Source organism: Peromyscus leucopus, chromosome 22 (genome assembly GCF_004664715.2).
Source record: "Peromyscus leucopus breed LL Stock chromosome 22, UCI_PerLeu_2.1, whole genome shotgun sequence".
NCBI classification, from domain to species: domain Eukaryota; kingdom Metazoa; phylum Chordata; class Mammalia; order Rodentia; family Cricetidae; genus Peromyscus; species Peromyscus leucopus.
This window is the reverse complement of record NC_051081.1, coordinates 35427740-35444052: the sequence shown is the minus strand read 5'-3', so window position 1 is coordinate 35444052 and position 16313 is coordinate 35427740. Positions and strand designations below refer to the sequence as shown.

The window sequence follows — 16313 nt, the reverse complement described above, 5'->3', positions numbered from 1 at the left end:
ACTCTTCCCTTGAGTGTCCTCTTCCTTCAGAGCCATGGGGAAATGGGGAGAGACTGAGTTTTCCTGGGTGGAGACCACGAGGAGGGGACCAGCGCAAGGCTCAGTAAGGCTCCTGGAATCCTATAGAAAACATCAGAACTACTAACGGGTCCCCTGCCTTTCACCATTTGGAATGTCTCCGGAAAGGTAGAACACAGATGCTCTGATACAAATGACAGAAATGGGTCATGTTCCAATGACCTTCCCTGCTCACCAAGCTCTCCGCTCAGCAGGACTCCGGTTCCAGCTGCCACCCTGACAACGCTTCTAGAATGTTCGGGGTCAAAGGCATCAGTCCTAGCCGCTCTCACAACCCGGGCTTCCCCACCCCCACCTCAATATACCAATTAAAGACACAAATCATAGCGGAAAGTGGGGAAAGGAGATTTATTCAAGGCAGCCACATTAGGAAGCGGGACGAACAGGTTCAGTAACTCCTACGATTTAGGCTTAACCAGAGCGAGAGGTGAGGCTAACCAGGTAGCCTGGGCAAGGGGTGGACCTTGTTTCAGCTCCCGCTCTCTTCTGCAAGATGGTTGCCAAAACTGTAAAATATCCGTCTAAAGGACACGCTCCCCTCTGTATGGGACCAGGCTTTGGACTGCCCCTCCCCCACCAGCATGAGGCCTCTGGGGGAAATTCTAATTTCTTGGGTTCCATTCTTCCAATAGTCTGATAGCCAAAGGGGGGGGGGACCAAGTGTCTCTCTTCCGAATATCGTTGCTCCCGCCAAGATGGTGACAACAGAAGGGGCCGCCTGCCTCTTACTGGGTCTGGAAGTGGGGAGTCCAGCCCTGCCTGAGCCCAGCCTCTGCTTATGAGCAAACGAAGCAACCCGTGGGAAGGTAACAGGTTCCTAGTACACTTGTTGTTTTCTGTTGTTTTTTTTTTTTATTGTTAAGAGTAGTGTGTCAGTAAAACACAATTTTTTTTTTAAAAAAAAATCAATTCCTTGGCACCCATTAACCACAACATAAGTTTTCATTTTCTATTTTTCTCTTGCCGTCTTTTTCCCTGGTCACGCTTTATTTTACAACATGGTAGATGTACCTGGATGCAATTTTATTTTGTGTTTTTTTCTCCCCATTAGGCATAAATGCTTTTTTCATGTTGCTGAATAGCCCGCATGATTGTGGTCCTGATGGCTGCATAATTACATTGGGTTCTAATTGACCAAACAAACCCTCCCCTCATGGCTGAGCAGTAACGCTCTTTCAAGGGGTTAGTTATTTTTCTGCTACTATAAATAACATCACAGTAAACATCCTCGTGTATTATTTTCTTCATTTTTTTGAAATTATTTTCTGAGTCTAGACATCCAGTTTCTCCTTGGAGGCGTTGAATAGACAGGGCTGTCCACTCTAGGAACCAGAACGGAGTAGCTATTAAAATGAAAATTGCATTGACTATGAAACAACATGGGAAAACATTTATGCCTTGGTGGGGGGAGGGAAAAACACAAAATGAAGAACTGGGGTGTTTAAATATCCCCAACTTGAATCAATGTGGAGAGAGAGAGCTCTGCGGTATGTGGTTGGAGACTTCTCTTTAAGCGGCCATCATCGCAAAGGGATATGGACATGCACATGGACTTTTAACCCAGAGCTGTGTATTTATTGTTCTCTGACCCACTTTCTCCATCCCTCGTGATGACGTCATGAACAAGAACATTCTCAGACGTGGCTGTGTTAACGGGGACCCCAGAACTGGGCTGGGGTCCGCAGCTTCAACATCTCTTGCTGTGAGCGAGCCTGTACCACTGCCTTCAAGAAAAGACGCAGGAACTGTGCGTCTGCATGTGACCGATTGGTTCAACTGCCCACCGCACTCGACGCTGGCACCCGCCGGACACTTGCCCCTTCTTGCCTGGTCCCCCAGGAGCTGGGGCCGGCACTTGTTTTGGCGAGCTTCCAGAACATGCTGGGAAGGTATGGGTCAGACAGACCTGGGGCCAGGTTCCCAATGTGTCCTCTTATCACGCCATGATTTTCATAGTCCGTGTAAATTACCCACCATGACTGCCTGGGCTGTAGTAAAGGCAGTGATAGGTCCGCACACAGCGGCAGCATCTGGGAGGTAAACTTAGAAGGAGAGTTTCTTCCTGTCCTTGTCCTCTTGGGCCAAGCAGGAGTGTGGAAAGGGCAAGGTGCCTAGAGGTCTGAGTCAACAGCGGGTGCCAATAAATACCCGGGTAGTGATACCTCACGGCTGGCTAGGCCCTTAGTGTGCAGGCTAGTCTTCTGTTAACTTGGCACAAGCTAGAGCTACCTGAGAAGGGAAACTCTCACTTAAGAACACGCCTTTGAAAGGTTGGCCTGTGGAACATTTTATGGATTAGTGATTGATTTGGTAGGACCACGCCCTGGGCAGGTGGTCCTGGCGTGTATCCAAAAGCAAACAGAGCCAGCCGGTGAGTAGCACTCCCTGGCGGCCTCTGCATCAGCTCCTGCCTGCAGGTTTCTGATTTCCTGGATGATGGACAACCCACTATATAACGACAGCTAACCCTCCCCATCCACCGCCTGCAGTCGCTTCTGGTCAGAGTGTTTTATCAGAGCCGTAGAAAACGATGACACCAGTGATCAAAACGGCCTGGTGGGAGTGTGGTAATGCCCCCAGGACGAGAGGAAAGGGGACAGAAAGTCGGGGCCTTTGAATATTGGACTGAAAAAGTCCTTTGTTAGGTTCATACTTCACGGGTTTTAGAGAGCCACGGAGCATGAAGAAGGGCGGAGCAAGGACAGGTGTGATGGCAAACATCTGTGACGCTGGCATTTGGGAGGTGCAGGCAAGACTAGGAAGACATTAAGACCGTCTGAGACGACATACCTAGGCTCAAGACCAGCAAGGTTTCACAAGACTCTGTCTCCAAACACCAAAAACAAACACAAAAACCAAAAACACACCAATCACCAAGGCATCTGGAGGGGGTATTTTCCACTGAGGACGAGGGTGTAATTCCGTGTTTTTAATTTGAGTTTTGTTTTGTTTGAGACAAGGTTCACTCTGCAGGCCAGGCTAGCCTCCCGTCCTCCCGTCCTCCTGCCCCGGGGAGGTCAGGATTATAGGTCTGAGCCCGCCTGGGCTACCTCACTCCGTTGTCATCCCTTGATTCACAATGAGGTCAAAACGGATCACAGGTCTTTTGCTTAGCTCCACCACCAAGAGGAGTTTATTGGGATACAGGGACTTATATCTTACAGAGCTGACAGGGCTCCCAGGGTGCCCTGGGCCAGGTGACCCCAGACAGCCACAAAGCAATATTGCTGCCATCTAGACGCTCTGACTGGGGGAGTGGGGGTGGGGTGGGGGCAGACTAGCCCAGACCAATAACTAACTCCCTGGGCTGCAAAAGGCCTGTACTGGAGTCCTATGTCCAGGCTGGCCTTGGGCAGCCGGCTTCCTCCCGGACTTTGTCTCCTGATTTGAATGAACTGCCTGTGAACTACAGGTGCAGTGTATCGTGAATGATTTTTATATTGGCCGCCCTGAGCTCTGTTGTGTTTTCTCCAGAAAGCCGTAGAAACCGCCATGAAGCTCTCCGGCTGTACCATGGGAACTGCCCCCATTCACCTCACTGTGCAGCCGCGCTAGACCTCGCACCCAGAGTCTCGAGTGGGGCACCAGGGGCCACCTGCTCCTGGTGAGACGTGGCTGTGACCCGTGCAGTGGCTGTGAGCCACCTTTCCACCAGTTCCTCACTTTGTGGGGTACACGGCAGCTCTCCCATTAATTCCTCACTTTGGGGGGGGGGCACGGCCCTCCCTCCTCCTTGCCTCCTGTGCTTCTTCCTGGGGTGGCGGGGGGGGGCGCATAAGGGACAGAGACCTCCTGTCCTTTCAGCCTCCACTTCACATTGACCCAAACAAACTCTGGGCCTCTCAACAGACATTCACAAACGTTGCCCCAGACAGGCCCTGTAGTAAACCCAGAGGGCTGAGGAGGGGGGGGGGGTGACTGCAGAGAAGTATCCCATCTCAAAGGCTTGCCTCCATCCAAACCGCGCCCCCTCTCTTTCCTCCATCTGCCCTTCCCCTCCCCTGCCCCTCCTTCCTCTTAGGCAGGAGCTGTTCTCCCCAGGACAGTCCTCCGAGCAGAGGGTCGCTGTCCCACTCACAGGACCCACCCTCCCAGGACCAGTGGCTTCAGAATGTCAATAGCAATTGTTTTCCCATAGTCTTCGTCATTAGATGAAATGGCAAAGCTTCGCATTGGACTAAGAGAGTCCTTCCCACAATCCCGGCACTTTATGGGGTGTTCTGGCAAATGTGTCTTCGTCAGAGGGCAGCCATTTATGTATTTCTTAACTGAACGTGGCACACACTGGAAAGAAGGAAGGGATGGTCACAGGGGATGGCTGAAGGGGACCCAGTCTATCAGAGGTGGAGTTAATCACAAGCTAGGGCGCACCAAGGAAGAAGCCATGGGGAGCAGGGTACCCGTGTGACAGGGCCAGGGTCTCTGTAAGACCTGACTGTAAAAGGGGCCTGGGTAGGGTTTTCAGGCTGGGTTTCTGCTCTCTGCCCAGAGTCACTTTCCCCTGTCCCCAGTTCTGTCCTTCCTTGTTGGGGGGAAGGCTCTGCCCTGGTAGGGACAGGAACCACCAGCGTAGTCAGCCCAAGGGTATCCTAGATCTTGCCTGCTATTTCCTGGTTTTGTGATGGCCACTGGGGCCTTCTGTGTTGTCGGATCATTGGCCACATGGAGAATCCCTGAACTTAAGAATCAGAAATGTGTACCAACGGATGAAGGCTGATTGGGAAGGGCCACTGTGGTAAGGGATTGGGATTTCCATGAAAGCTTCCTTTAGGCTCGGACCTGTCTGCAGCAAGTGCATGCCTCTGTGGTCCTCTGCAGAATGAAGCCATGCACAGGCAGGTGTGAAATCCATGAGCTGCATCCTGGCATGCTTGGCTCAAGTCACAGGCCTGATTGGAGCTCACACCACATAGTTCTGACTGTGACAGAGTGGCCTTGATCCTGACAGGAGGCAGGCAATGTGGGCCGGGCTTATGATGCTACTGTCAGTACCAGATGCAAAGATGGTCTCATTCAAACTGCACAAAAACCTGTGGGCAAAGTTCTGATTCTGCCCCTTTTATAGATGGGGAAATGGAGAGGCCCTGTGGTCTAACTGAGGTCACATGGCTTGTTGCTATGCTATTACCCAGAATCTTGAATATTGGTTAATATTTTGTGTGACACTGTGAGGTTGACTCATTAGAAATGCTAATAGAAGCCAGATGTGGTAATGTACACCTATCATCCTAGGACTCAGGAGGCTGAGGTAGGAAGGCTGCAAGTTCCAGACTAGCCTGGGCTACATGGTGAGAGCTGGTCTCTGAAAAAGATAACGCTGCACACAGACACTTAGCTGTAACATGTGGAAGGCTTACTGGTCTTGTTTTGGGTCGATGTTGATAATCAGGCTAGGCAAGGGACACTGGCTTGTTTGATTTCTTCCTTTAATCCTTTTGCCTGTTCAGGTTGTACAAATAAAACACCAAAACTATATAAGCTGGTCCAAAGTTGCAACATAACAAAATCTCGTAGACATCAAATTAAAAGTTATCATGGGGCTGGCGAGATGGCCCGGTGGATAAAGGGACTGCTTGTTGCCAAGTCTGATGCCTTGAGTTTGATCTCTGTAATAGAAGAGGAATTGTTCTTTGCCCTTTATATGCGTTTAGTAGAACGTGTGTGTGTGTGTGTGTGTGTTTGTGTGTGTGTGTGTGTGTGTGTGTACATGTGTGTAAAAATAAATATAATAAAAAGTTATACTATGCTAGGCATGGTAACATACCAACCCTTGGGAGACAAAGGCAAGAGGATCAAGAATTTGGGTCATCCTTAGCCATACAGAGAGTTCAAGTAATATATATATATATATATATATATATATATATATATATATATATATATATTAGCATTTTAGAGACTGCTTGCTTCTAGAACCTCTGCTTGGTTCACTGTGTCCCAAGCCTTCCACAATGTAAGGCCCAACTCCTGTGGACAGCCTTTGCAGACAGAGGGGTCTAGACCTCCACCTTAGGGAAGGACGGATCTTCTGGAAGGTTCCTCGGGGAAGCGTGACCTATCTATGGGCCTGGAATCTAGGAGGAGACTGGTCTGGTGGCCCTGAGCCAGGCTCCGGCCTCGTGAGCCCATGGTTGTTTAATAATATTTAATGTTTTTACTGCCTCGCTCTTGTATCTGCTCCACCAGTGATCTGCCTCCAGCTGCCGGCAGGACGTAGCTCCAGCGTGTCCCTGCCAGCCCATCTGTTACCGAGAGACAGCTCTCACAGGACCTTTAAGAAGGGTGAACTTCTGTAGCAGAGACTAGTGGGAATGAGGCCTGGGAGGGGGGGCTGGGTGTAGGAGAAGGGCGTCACCTGCGTCAGCTTCATCCCCTGAGTTCCCACCCCCACCCTCCTGGAAGCTCTGTTCCCACCCTCCATGCTCATGAACAGGGTGAAGCTCCATGTTCCCATCCCCAGCCTCTGAAATGGGCATGCGAGGTCATGCGGGACACTCAGGGCCTCCAGGGAGGGGGGCTTCCATGTTCACATACAGCTCTTCTGTTCTTCTCTGTAGTTTCACTCATCCTGTGGACGCTGGGCATCTGGGAGAAGAGGCCACCACGAGGGGCCTGAAGCAGGGGAGAGTCTTGGCTTCACTCTGTGTCCTCTTCTCTTTGCCACAGGGTCTCTGGGGGACCTGACTGCACCTCCTCCCTGAACCAGCCTCCATCCTGTTCTTACCCTGTTTCTTCCTGCTTTCCCCTTCCAGGCTGTTTGTCCATCTGTCCTCCCTCCCAGGACACACGGCTCTGTTCTAGCTCAGGCCATCACGCATTGCTGTATGCAGTGGTCCCAGCTCTGCCGCCATTTCCCTTTCCACACTTTCAATTATCCACGGTCAACTGTGGCCTACCAAGGGTGGTACTTCCTGGTCTGGAAAGAAATAGTTCTTTTTTGTTGTTGTTTTCATTTTTTTTTTAATTTTTTTTGCCTGGGTGTGGATATGTGCACATGGGTACAGCTGTCCTCAGTGGCCGGAGTTGTTGGATTTCCCCCTGTCAGTGGAGTTCCTGGCAGTTACAGGGGGCCGAGAACCAGACTCAGACCCTCTGCAGAAGCAGCATGTGCTCTTAACCCTTGAGCCGTCTTCTCCAAGCCCCAGCAATAAACGGTTCTTTTCAAAGAGCAGGCCGTTTCTGAGTAGCCTGATGGAATCTCGCTTTACAGCTGGAGGCATGGAGCCTCCCTATGTGCAGTGTGTCCACACTGTGTATGCTACCCTCCTGCTGAAGACTCAGTAGCCTTCTCAGTTATCTGAGTAACTTAGAGTTATCACAGAGGTATGCAAGGCTTCAGTTCTATCTTAACTTTGCATGTCCCTTGAAGATGTATGTGTGTGTGTGTGTGTGGGGGGTGTTTGGTTTAGACCTTTCTCCTGCATTTCGAGTTTCTGGAGAGACTTCTGTAAGTGCCAGGAGCCTCATAGAAAAGGCAGAGGTAGCTTCCCTGTTATGCTGGGACCCCCAGGATCTAGTTCCGTGATTGATTCACACTTAATGCACTTGCTACAAGGACCTGAGTTCAGATCATGAGCTTCGCTCACACCCACAGATGAAGTGACGTTTTCACTATCACTGACCTGTCTCTGGAGCCCTTGACAGCTGACAAGGGCCTGGGATTCTGGGTAATGCCTTGGGCCCACTTACCTTGTTCGTAGGAACATGATTTTGAGAAAGTTTCTTGGGGCTTAATTAAATCACCGAAGGATTTAGCTCCATACAAAGCAGCGGCCGAGAGGCTCCTCAGGGCCTCAACACATAGCCAGGGGCCAGTTCTTCCTGTGAGCTCTGCTTTCTCACTGTCAAATGGAGTGGTAGGGTCTATCTGCCCCCCATCTGCATACAGCAGGCGCTCACTTTGTGCTGGGTTTAGGAGCTGACCGTGTGGTTCTGACCTAACACCGCCACCTTCTGGTAGAACAGCTTTGGTGCGGAAGGACTATTGCGGATTCAGCTCAGCAAGGAGGAATTCCTCCCAGGCTGAGGTCGATGGAAGGGGAACCTCACACAGAAGGGCCACCTAGCTCCTCTGCTCTTGGGGAGCACAGAGCTCCATCAGCCTGTGGTCCCCATGCCACCGCTGCCCGTAACGAGCTCTTCCATTCCTCTGGGACAGCTGCATTCCAGGAAGCAGATAGCTCAGAAGCAGCATGGTGATGGGCTCCACCATCCACTGGCTGGTAGACTACCCCCCCTCCCCCCCGGCCAGTGACCCTCTCACCCAACCAACGGGCAAAGGACCTTTCAAATGCTTACCTCAGTTACCCTTTTATTTTTCACTCTCAATGCTAATTTCTCTGCATGCACTACATTTTCACTAAAACCCCACAACTTTGGATATTCATTTAGCTCAAAGTATTTTCTCATTTTTTTGAGGGTTTCCAAGATGTTTTCTCTGTTATTGATTTCTAATTTAATTTAGTTATAGTCAAAGAACATAGTTTGTATGATTTATGTCCTCTTAAATTCAGTGACTTGCTTTTTAACCCAGAATCTGGTCTATTTTGGTCAATGTTCCAAATGTACTCTGAAAAAAAAATGTCTATTTGCTGTGAGAGGTAGAGCTTTCTAGAAAGCATCCATTACATCCAGTTGGTTGACAGTCTTTTACATTCTTCATGACTTTGGGGACGATCTACTTGTTCTATCAATTATTGGCAGAGAAATGTTGGCATTTCCAACTGCAATTGTGAATTGTTTCTTTTCAAAGGAATTTTCTGTCCACTCACATACATCTCATTTCTGGTGTTCTTTACTCCATTGTATAGATCTAAGGTTCTTTCTGGTATTTTCTTTCTGTTTATTCTTATTACTTCCTGGAATGCTTTTTCTAGCTCTGGTCTGTTGCTACCAAGTTCTCTCAGCTTTGTTTGTTGGGAAGAAACAACTCTGTGCCTTCATGTCTGGAGGACATCTTTGCTAGGTATAGAATATAGCAGGATAAGAATCTCACACCTCCCCCCAGAAAAAACAATTATTTTATTGTTATCTGATCTGCTCAGACAAGGAATCTGGTGTCATTTTGTCTTTGTTCCTGTCTAGGTCTTCCTTATCACTGTTTTTTTTGTTTGTTTGTTTTTTATTTTTTAGATTTTATTACTAGTTTTTAGCATTTGGTTTTTCTGTGTCTTGATGAGCATCTATCCGTGGAGCACCTTGAGTGTGTGTGATTACAGTTTATAAATCATTTCTTCTCTAATGTTTGCTTGCTCACTTTGAGATAGGGACTCACTCTGTTGCCCGGGCTGGCCACAAACTCTCAGGCTCAGGCAACCCTCCTGCTTTTGCCTCCCAAGTAGCTGCTGAATTTACACTATGGAGCCCAGCTTCCTTCACCTTCTAAAACATAGCTAATGTGACTACAGTTGTTTTACTGTTCATGTCTGCTCTATCGTTTGAGACGAGTTGGACCCTGTTTCCATCACATGATTTTCTTTCTACCGATGTGGCTCTTAATGTTTGGCCTTTTTACATGACTATCTTTTTCCCCCCAATGCTTAATATTGCAAATTTTCTATTGTTAAGTACCCAATGCTGAAGTTATTCATCCTTTCTTGAGTTTTATTTCCAAATGTGGCTTGCTTCCTGCTACTATTTGCTCCTGGAATTTAGAAGGCAGGGTCTCTTTTCATTCTATTCAGCCCTCCCTGATGTCTGTGTTTCACAGAACTGTGGCACGCCTATCAAAACCAAGAAATTTGGAGCTTTGGAGTTAGTTCAGTCAGCCAAGTGCCTGCTTTACAGGAAGCTGAGTTCAATGCCCAGAGCCCATATTAAAAGAAAAGCCAGGCACTCACTTGGGCAGCACATATACTAACATTGGAAAACCACAGGGAAGATTAGCATATGGCCCCTGGGCAAAGGGTGACACACAAATTTGTGAAGCATTCCATATTAACTTGTCATCCCAGGGCCAGGGAAGCAGAGATCGGCAAATCCCTGGAGCTCCCAGCCTAAAGGCCACACCTGCTTGGCATATTCCAGGCCCGTGAGAGACCCTGTCTCAAACAAACAAGGTTGATAGTATGTGGGAGCAACAGCTGAGCTTGTCCTCTGACTTTCTCAGACAGGCACACGCATGCATGTGTGAGCAGTGTGCCCCTGCAAATGCATGCGCACACACATACACACACACCCTGATGTCACCCATCAGTGCTTAGCTGTTGTAATTCTCTATTTACGTATAGTAAGATGCCACGGAGTTCATTCTGATGTCCTGACTATTGAACCTCACACCCCCCCCCACACACCCCCACCCACCCCCTCTACTCCCTTGCTTATTTGTAACGTATCTGCATCGTAACTCACCTACCTGTGATTTATCTTTTGAACTCTGGTGAGTGATTGACTCCCACAGCCCTGTGAGAAACAAACTTCCCTGGACCCCAGAGTACAGTGTGGATTTCTTATTCTCTTTGCTCCCCCAGAGCCCAACCGAAACCCTCTTTTCAGAAGTTACTACTTGATCAGTGTTCCTCTCTCTACGCTTTCAGTGAGGTTTTGGCCACACTGCAATGGTTTCATCTGCTGGAGACCTGGCTTCCCTCCCGAGCTCACTGCTATCCTGCTGTTAACTGCTTTTAATTTGCACCCAGTGAGAGCTCACTCCTGTGGCGGATGGTGCCCAGGCTTTGGGGAAAAAAATGCATAGATGGGGTGGGAAGGGGGGGGGGAGAAGGCTCAGTAGTGGGGGGCCAGCACTGCTCTTGCAGAGGCCCTGAGTTCAGCAGACCCAGCACCTGCCTTAGGCAGCTTTCCTGTGACTGCAGGGGAACCCGACACCCGACGCCTCCTGCCTGCAGGAGTATGCACACACCCACACACCGACAGACAAAAATGCAGAGAGGCTGAATCCAACCCCTCCATCCGCCATGACCCCATCTGGAGTAGACCCTTCACCCTAAAACTTTCCTTGTGAAGCCCCTTAAAGTTAGCATCTCCTTCACCATCCAATCGTTACCACTCTTCTGTTTTCCTATCCCTATAGCTCTGCATTTTCCAGAATAGATTCCTAACAATATGTAGCCTCTCTCCCTCCCTTCTTCCTTCCTCACCCCTTTGTTTGTTTGTTTGTTTTGGAGACAGGGTTTCACTTAGTAAGCGCAGACTAGCCTGGTTGAACACTTAATCCTCCTGCTTCCGCCTCCTGAGCACTAGAGTTACAGGCATTGTGCCAGCCTCAATATGTAGCCTTTTTAGTCTGATTTCCTTCACTCAGCAAAATCCATTGAAGGATCTTCGGCTTTGTGGCGTTCATCAATGGCTTTCCCTTTCTCCGAGTCGCATTCCATCTCCTAGCTGCGTCGCGACTTGTTTATCCATTCATCTCTCGAAGCGGGTATTGACTGCTGTCGCTTGCCCTTTTATTCTCGTAATGATGTCTTTTGAACAATATAATTTTTCAATTTTAGTATGCTCAAATTTATGGCGGTGCCCCTATGGTTAGTGCTTTCGTCTATTGTTAAACAATCTTTGCCTCGGGGTTAAGAAGATCTTCTGGGTTTAAAAAAAAAAATGTTTCTGAAGTTTGACTACTAAGTCCTCTATATGAGACCATGGCTCAATCCTGGACCGCTTTTGAGTTTTGTGTGAGGCAGGGAATAAGATCCATCATTCCCCCACGTCACTGTCCACCAACCCAGCACCAGGGCTTGCTGACTCCCCTTCTGAACGCATTATGGAGCCTTCTGCACCGTCGATTGCGCACATCTGGTATTGGAGTCTCTATTCTGGTCTTGGTTTGTTTGTTCTTACATCACATCAATCTCACACGGTCTCAGTCCCCAGGGCTCTGGTCCCGGTCTTCCTAGCTCATAGAATTGCCTTTGCTGGTCTGAACTCTTTTTCGAATCTCCACCTAGAGAATCGGCTTGTCAGTTTTCACGAGACCAGCAGCTGGAAGACTTCAGCTAGAATTGCAGTGACATTATGGATCAACTTGGGAAGAACTGGAATCTTATTATTGAGCCTTTCAATCTGTGACTAAGATACATATGAGAAAAAAAAAAGCTTTAAAGACACTGAGACGAGGTTTAGTTTCATCCTTCTTCCAGGACCTGAGATCTATCCACTCAAATGTCTGTGACCAGGTAGGACCTTATAAGCAGAGTTTCTTCTTTTCCAGGTAAACTGAGGCCTCTATTCAAAATTGAGGGGTGATGCTCTGTGCCCCCCCTGTCAGCCACTCCTTTCCCCAACAGATCCTTTTACATGTTTCACATGTTTAAAAATATACTATCTGGACCTGGGAGTGTAGGCGCATAATCACGGTTACCTGAAGATGGAAGCAGGAGGATCATAAGTTAAGGCCTGCCTGGGCTACAGTGAGTTCAAGGTCAACCTGGACCACTTATTGAAAACATGTCTTAAAACGAAAGTTTTCAAAGTGAAAAAAGAGGGCTGGGATATGCCCTCATGGGTAAAAGTACTTTCATGAGACCCTAGGTTCAACCTTTAATACTATGAGAAAAAAAAATGCTTATACATTAATAATACTTTTGTTTTACTTTTAATATTTGGTGTGTGTGTGTGTGTGTGTGTGTGTGTTCGAACACTCGTGCGAATGTGCGTGCACACGCACAGGCCGCAGATTATCAGTGGAGTTTAGAGGACACCTTTGGAAGGCAGTGCTTTTCTTCCACCACGTGGGCCCCAGAGACTGAAATCACATCCCCTGTCTCAGGACTGAACTCAGGTCATCTGGCTCAGCCGCATCTTTACCTGATGAACCATCACGCGGCTTAATCATATCATTTTTAATAAGAGTTGACAGCGGTGATCAAAAAGAACATAAGATTCAAAACTAGGAGCAGGGGATGATGCCTCAGTTGCTAAAAGTACTCACCACAAAAGCATCAGGCCCTGAGTTCGGATCCCAGGACCCAGGTCAAAGCAGGGCACAGTGTCAGGGGCACCTCTGTAACCCCAGCTGGGGCGGGCTGTGCAGAGACAGCAGATGTCTAGGGTTCACTGGCTTACCCAGCCTACCCAATTAGTGAGCTCCAGGCTCAGGGAGAGACTCTGTCTCAAAAACTAAGGAGGAAGAAGAGGAGGCTGGAGACGGCTTAGCACCTCAGCTAAGAGCGCCGGCTGCTCTTGCAGGGGACCCAGGTTTGGTTCCCTGCACCCACCCTGTAGCTCACAACCACCCATAGCCTCAGTCCCAGGGGACCCATTGCCTCCCCAGCCTTCTGCGCACGTGTGGTGCACCCCATCAACAGGGAAGCACATGTGTGGGGCACATACACATCAAACAAATAAATAACACATGAATCTTTTAACAACAAGGTGAAAGGAAATGCCTGATGGCAGGGCTGAAGAGATGGCTCTTCGGTTAAGAGGGTGCACTTGCTCCTGCAGAGACCACGGGATCCATCCCCGGCATCCATGTTGGGCAGCTTATAACTGCCTATAACCCCAGTTCCAGGGAGAATCTGATACCACTGGCTCCAAAGGCTCCTGCACCCATGTGTAACACACACACACACACACACACACACACACACACACACACACACCACAATTCAAAATAAAAATAAATCTCAAATGTGTTTTAAGAAGAGAAAATGCCCACTGCTGACCTCTGACCTCCACATGTGTGTGTGCGCACATGTGTGTACACCCACATGAACATGTACATGCACCACACATACACACACAAAATAAAAGAAAAAGAAAACAAAATTTAAAGAGTGTTTAAAGATAGCCACCAGATATTAAGATTTAAATAGCAATGAGAAAATTTAAGGGAAATCGTATTATTTGAGGTCTTTTTAAAAACACAAAGTCTTAAAAACCAGGCAGTTGGTAGCGCACGCCTTTAATCCCAGCACTCGGGAGGCAGAGGCAGGCAGATCTCTGAGTTCGAGGCCAGCCTGGTCTACAGAGCGAGATCCAGAACAGTCAGGGCTACACAGAGAAACCCTGTCTTGAGAAAAGAAAAAAAAGGCCAAGTGTATCCATGATGCCATTACTGAGTCACTGACATATTTTTATGAGCATTTTTTTCCAGCAACTGTAAAAAAAAAAAAAAAAAAAAACCCTTTCTGACTAGGCATTAGCTTGAGAAATGGCAAGGAGATATTTTTAAGCTAAATCCAAATATTTTCCCTCTGACTTCCATCGTAAAATCAAATCTCTCATTCAGCAGCTTTGAGGGGATCTTTTAGGGAACAAAACACAATAACAACAACGCGTTTAATTTGGGGAGGGGCAGGGACCGCAATCTTTTTAATCAACAAACTGTAGTTTCCGTTTCAAAAAAAATCTGCCAGCATTGGGGTTTATTTCCATCTTTGTCGGTCTCATCAAGGAAAAAGGGAGATGTCGCTGCTGAGCTACCTGTATAAATTTCTGCGCTGACATGTTTATATTCCCGTTGCTCAGAACGCCTTCAAGCTCGGGTACACGCTCTTCCTGAAATGGAAGCACTGCTTCGTCAATTGTCACTTCCTTCCTCCCTTAGAGGATTGAGGGTTCTTAAATGAGTGTGAAATTGAACGCAGATGATAACTCTCTGGACGCATCCCAAAATTTATGGGTTCAGATCTCAGATTGTTAGCGTTAATAGCATTTTTTTTAAAAAAAAATCTGGAACATGGTAAACTAAACAGGGCCTGGGGTGGTGAAGGTGTGGGGGCCTGGGGTGGTGATGGTGTGGGGGCCTGGGGTGGTGAAAAGGAATCCCTTCTGCCACGCCTCTCTGGCTGTTCTTCTGTCTGCCCCAGAGGACTTGGGCTGGAGGGTCCCCAGCCTTCTGTCATCCAGCCCACGGTAGAGAGCCAGCTGCATCCCCCAGGTACTGAGAAACCTCTCTGCAGGGCCATTTCCACCAGACTCCATCTGGAGCTGTGTAGGTTCTAAGTGATACCTCCTCACAGTGTCTGGCCATCCCTCTGGGAAATAGAAAGGGGGGAGCCTGGGGGACAAGGAAGCTGGAGTTGTTAGGGTCAGAGCCTGGGCCCTGGCCGCCTTAATGAGCTAGGCTCCACCACCTGTCCTCAGGAGGCCTGCTAACGAGGCAGGTAACAGCAGGGAAGGGAGATTAATTCAACGTGGTCACGTTGAGAAGAGCGACAGAGACATCCAGCACCAGCTATTTTACCTTCTGGGTCCTGACATGGGGTTCAGGTTTCATAGCTGGAGGTATATACGCCCAAGTGAGGAGTCCTGGCTAAGGTGTGTTCCTGCCCGTCGTTGGCCATTTTGTCTGGACTCCAGTCCCTCCTTAAATGTGGTCTGACAAGTTGTCAGAACCAAAAATCTTAGCGTGGAGATAGCTTCCTCCTCTGGCTGGCATCCACCTTGAGCCTTTACTGTCTCTCGGCATGAGATTTCTTAGGGAGATTCCAATGTCATGGGGGTCCATTGCATCAACAGTCTGATAGTCAAAAGGGGGGGCTCTTGAGTGTCTCTTTCCTATATCGGGCTTCAGGGGTGACTGGATTGGCAGCGCCTGACTCTTACAGGCTGCTCTGATGATATAATCCTACCTTGGCATTGGCTTAACATCTGCCTTACTGTCCTCTCGAGAGCAGTGTCTTTTGCTCCATGCTCTGGTTCCTCCTCCTCGCCTGCCTGATGGGTTTATCGCTGCCCTCTCTCCCGGTTTCTTCCTCTGCCGGCAATTCTCACCTTCACAGAGACAGTTCCCGGGGCCAGCCCCCAAGTGTTCCCAAGCCACTCCATGTCAGTCCAGCTTCCATGTTGGTACTTGGTTGAAAAAATGATTTTATTAAAAGTAAGAAGTTTTGAGGCTGGAGAGATGGCTCAGCGGTTAAGAGCACTGGCTGCTTTTGCAGAGGTCCAGAGTTCCATTCCCAGCACCCACATGGCAACTAACAACAGTCTGGGTGATCCAGTGCCCTCTTCTGGCCTCTGAGGGCAATGCACACATATGCTACACATACATACATGCAAGACTCTCACACATTAAAAATAATTTAAAGAACATTTTTTTTTTATCCTGTATGCATATGTGTGAGGGTGTGCACACTATAGTATGCATGTGGAGATCAAAAGAACAAAAGTACTTCTCTCCTTCCACATGTGGGGCCTGGGAATCAAATCCAGGTCATGAGGCCTAGCAGCTAGCACTTTTGTACACTGAGTGGTCTTACACACACACACACACACACACACACACACACACACACACACACACACCAGCTTATTCTTTAAAATCTTATTGTGAT

The 16313-nt window shown here is 48.4% G+C and overlaps 1 protein-coding gene and 1 non-coding gene across 2 annotated transcripts in view; both read left to right on the top strand.

The window, feature by feature from the left end:
* Cib4 (calcium and integrin binding family member 4) overlaps window positions 1-16313 on the top strand; it is a 60212-nt gene that overhangs the window by 24539 nt on the left and 19360 nt on the right. The window lies entirely within an intron of this gene.
* LOC114697503 lies at window positions 9910-10019 on the top strand. Its single transcript, XR_003735189.1, has one exon. It is a non-coding gene; the product is annotated as a U6 spliceosomal RNA (small nuclear RNA).